Below are 5061 nucleotides of genomic sequence, written 5' to 3' on the forward strand. Positions count from 1 at the left end.
GAACTTATTCATGGTATACATATGCAAAAAATATTGTTGAAGAGACTAATATTGACCTTAATATTTTTTCTAATTGTAAGGACATAAAAGATGTAAATAAAATAAAAAAACGATATAAAGTTAAAAATGAAAAATAGATATGAAGATTTAATTGAAACTAAATTTGAAAACATTGATGATAAAAGTAAATTTTATCTATATAAAAAACTTAAAAAGGATTGCAAACTAGAATCTTATCTAAATATATCTAATTTTCAGATAAGGAGATTGATCACTAAATTTAGAATAAGTGATCACTCCCTCTTAATTGAAAAGGGGAGATATTTTAAAATCCCAAGAGAGGAACGACTTTGTCATAAATGTAAAATACTAGAGGATGAGAAACATTTTTTACTCTATTGTGATTATAATAAAACACTAAGAAATGCCTTTTTTGAACACATATGTACTGAAAGTAATAACTTTAATAATTTAAATGAAGAAGAAAAAATTCATTATTTACTAAATCCATCAACGCCTTTACAAACAAATAAGTTAGGATCCTTCTTGAAAAAGTCATTAGAACTGAGGGCAGAGGACTCTTAACAACTTGTTTGTTTTTATAAATTTTGATGCTGTTTTTATTGTGTTTGTTTGATATGTATGTATGTATGTTTATTGTGTTAATACATGTTGGTCACAAACTGTAAAGTTTATAAGACAATAAAATATTTGATTTGTTTTGATTTGAATTATGCTGTATTCATTGTTATAATGTACTGAAATATGGGCCTTTGCCAATTCTTGTAATTGTGTTTGTGCCAATAAAATATTTATATTGTACATCATTATATGTCTCTGTTTATACAATTTTATTATTGCGAGAATGTATTCTTGTACTGACAAATTTCAATTTCACATATACTTTTAGCACAATAAATCATTTGTAATCACAGTCTCTTGAATTTCTGATAATAACAGAGACATATAATATACAATATATAATTGTATTATATGTCTCTGATAATAATGATCAATAATTAATGTAATGTATTGTTTAATTGATTGATTGGTGTTTAACGCCACTTTCAACACTATTGGGCTATTTCGTGGCGGTCAGTTTGTATTGGTGGAGGAAGCCGGAGTGCCCGCGGGGAGAACCACCGACCTTCGGTAGGAAAACCGACAATCCTAGTCATTGGAGTCGAATGCAATCTGCCCCGTGCGAGATTCGAACTCACAACCTCAGTGTTGACAGGCTAGTGATACAGTAGTTCGACTACTTAGACCACTCGGTCACCGAGGCCCCTATATTGTTTGAGAATTAGGACCAAATACTTTATTTTGTTCTAAATATTAAAAAATAAATAAAACGTAAATATGCAATTATAACGTACGTAGTGTAGATTATATAGTATTAATATACGATGCGCTTTTTTCAAATTTTCCATCATTTATTAGATTATGATTGCCAATTGTTGTTTGCTTAGAGTTCAGAGGCTAATATTTCATCAATATCTAGGACGAGAACAAATTACCACAAAAATCAAATAAGAAACTTCTACAAAGTGGGCCGATCGGTAGGCGCGGGGACGAATTTCTACTGCCACTGTAAATAAGGGTATGTTGGCCGGATAGAGCAACCTTGCAACAGACCACCTAGAGTTGTTGCAAGTGTTCTTTGACGTGAAGAGACTGTTTATTGAATTTATTTCAGAGAATGACCGAGATCAAAAAAATTTCAAAAGTTATTTTGAGTTATTAAGAATCCACATATTATGATTGACACTACGCGAGTAAACAGTATCAAGGTACTTCTGTAATTCCTCTTTCATTACGAACAAAATGTTGGTCAATCTAACGGTCAAATGTTTTTACGGCGTTTTGTGAAGTGTAGGTATCTAATACAAACAAGGTAAGTACTCGCGTATGTTGCTCCATGGAATATTCAATGAGGTCATGAATTAATTGTGATTGAATTGTCAACGGATCTTATCCCTATCAAATGTTTTTTGTACGTGGGATGACCCTAGCGTTCAATTATTCCTACTTCTTTGATAAGACACTTGTACAAGTAGTACTTACAGACAAACACAATATTATTCAAAGCTTTGTCCGCAGAAACAACAACATAACTATATGGGTCATTTTCAAAAAATGTCGAATTTTCAGTACACCTATACTAAAATTTTTATTCATAAAGGAAAATGCAGTTGTAAGTGTTTAAATGAAAGTTTGTAGGATTTATGAGTCGGAACATCAATAATAGACACGATCCAGATCTATTTTGAAAGATTAAAATATATGTGAGTCCTATTTTTGCTTAATTTCTGTGCGTACAGTGTCGGGGTAACACATTTCAAATGATTTTTTCCCTATTTTCTGGTTGCCTTGCTATTTCAAAAGGATGTTAGAATGTTTATAATAACTTTAACGAAAAATCACAGCTTCTTTATTATTCTATGAAACATTTTTTTCTACAAACTAAATTCAATCGGCGTACATGAAATGCATGTCTATCTTTTTATCGCTACTAAATCAAACGTTAATTTTTTCTCCCTATGAATATGGAACTATGCAGTGATGATTTCAAAAGCATAAAGCTTCCTACAAATTTAACACAGCGCGTTTCTTGCATAACAGTGTAGAGAAAAGAAAATTCAAGACATTTAGTGAAAAATAAATAGTGGGTACCCTTTTGTCATGTCTGTGCTGTTACCAACATATTTATTAATTACACCAATATTATACTTGTAAAAAGTGTAATTACGTGTATGGAACCAAAATCACAGGAGAAAAACATTATCACTTCATCAAAGGGAGTAGTTATTTCATAAAAGCATTCATAAATGAAGAAATTTGTCTATCCTGTTACTATGGTTAATAATAGATAAATATACAGCAAAAAAATGCCGTTTTTATTCTAAAATCCTGAAACTTTAATAAATATTAATTATTTCCAAAGAATTGTTATACAAATTTAGAGCATACTTATGTAAAGAAGATTTTCCAAATGTTTTTACAAAAATCCGCTTGTGTTTATCTTTTGAAACAAAAAAGTTAGGTGTGTCTATCCAAAGGATAGAAATTTCCCCAAGAAATTTGAGTAAATGTCTAAAATTTCGACCACATTTATCTCTTAAAGTACCACATATTTGAATTGACTAGGTGAAAAATAGCTTGTATGCAAATTTTCGTAAACAAATCACCGTGGAATCAAAACTGTATCGTATGCCCTTGAAGGTTACAACGTCTTAATCTTCGCAATTTAGCATATACAAATGCAATACGATACAAGTTTTGATCCTACGGTGAATCTTTGACGAAAGTTTGCATACAAGCTATTTTTCACCTAGTCAATTCAAATATGTAATAAAAAATATACCTTCATGTGCTACTTTTAGGAATTAATCGGGTAGAAATTTTAGACATTTACTGGACATTTCTATTCAATGGAAAGATATACTTAACTTTTTTGTTTTATAAGATAAACACAAGCGGAGTTTTGTAAAACATCTGGAATATCTTCTCTACACAAGTGTGTTTTGAGTTTGTGTAACAATTCTTTGGAAATAATTCATTTTAATCATATTTTCATGATTTTAGTAAAAAAAACAAAAAAAACGGCATTTTTGGCTGTATATTTATCTAATTTAAAAATATTTCATCCGTGATTTTGTTCTCCAAAAATGCCACAAACGCTTACTCTTATGTACTTACTCATACATATTCAAGCCTAATGTCATTTTTAAAAAGAGGGGTCCATGAACTCGTTTTCAAGTTAAATCAGTCTGAATGATAAAAATCAGTCGAAAAATGTATCTTTTCTCGATATGTCACAGTTTGACGTCGAAGAAAATAACATTTTACGTTATAGAAATATTTTCGCCGATTTCAAACAAATAATCTATCATTACACAGAATGAAAATATATAGAAGTTTTTACTCTTGAAAACTATCTTATTGGCTATAAAAAACAAGCTTACAATTTTATCGAAACCTTTTCTAAATAATCCAAAATTTCTATTGAACATGGCAACAGGAGAGACAAAATATTGCACCACCCATCAAAAAATGTTTCAATATATTCTTGTATGACATTATCAAGATTGCATCTTTTTATATGTTATTCCATAAGTACTGTTTATTTTGATTAGCTTATGAAGAGGGTTGTTTGAATTAACTTTAATTCAATTTTGCAATTTCAAAATTCGACATTTTTTAAATGGCCCATATATGGTCAAGAGAGGATAGATATTTCATAGCTTCTTTGTCTCTGAATACGGAGGTAGGTCGAACATTTACAGCTTTGCAACTTGTGGATGCGAAGTTTTATCACATACCTAATATATTGCTTTCACCAATTCTGACAGAGTATCTCAAATTCGCATGGACCCTACAATTAAAAATTACCATCAATTTCATGTTATTTATACATTCCCTCGACGAGTGAACATGTCACATGATAACCCCAAAATGTGGCTGTGGTATAGAAATATGGTAATCACTGGACTTCTATCCGACAGTAAAAGCCGGCAAATCTTCAGAGGGGCGTCTTTATTGGCGGTTGTGTAGGGTGTATAACCAATACAAAGGCAATATCCGGAATAAATGGACATGTATACCAGATGTCTCCAGGATAATTGCCACAAAACATTCGATTTATATACATTATACACACCGAAATCACACGAAAAAGTCCATCTAAAAGAAATAATCCACAATGCTGTTCTTCATGAAAAAGGTACCATACGCTACAAACATTGTTTTCGGATACAGTTCGGAATATTGAGTGAAAATTAACCGTAGGACGAAACATGCATGCTAAACCGAAAAAAGGTGATCCGTTTCCTGGAGTTTTTCAGTGACAACATATTTGTTGAATTTGGAAGTAGAATTTTCCGGCAGGTTTTCGGCATTCCTATGGGAACTAACTGTGCGCCACTCATTGCCGACCTTTTTCTTATTGTTCATATCAGCCCGAGTTCCACCAGACACTTGTGAAAAAACAAGAAGATTAAAAAAGCTAGGCTATTTAATTTCTCAGACACGCGTATTGGAGATGTTCTTTCTAACAACATT

The sequence above is a fragment of the Mytilus californianus genome, unplaced genomic scaffold (assembly GCF_021869535.1).
Source record: "Mytilus californianus isolate M0D057914Y unplaced genomic scaffold, xbMytCali1.0.p SCAF_9, whole genome shotgun sequence".
In the NCBI taxonomy this organism is placed as follows: Eukaryota; Metazoa; Mollusca; class Bivalvia; order Mytilida; family Mytilidae; genus Mytilus; species Mytilus californianus.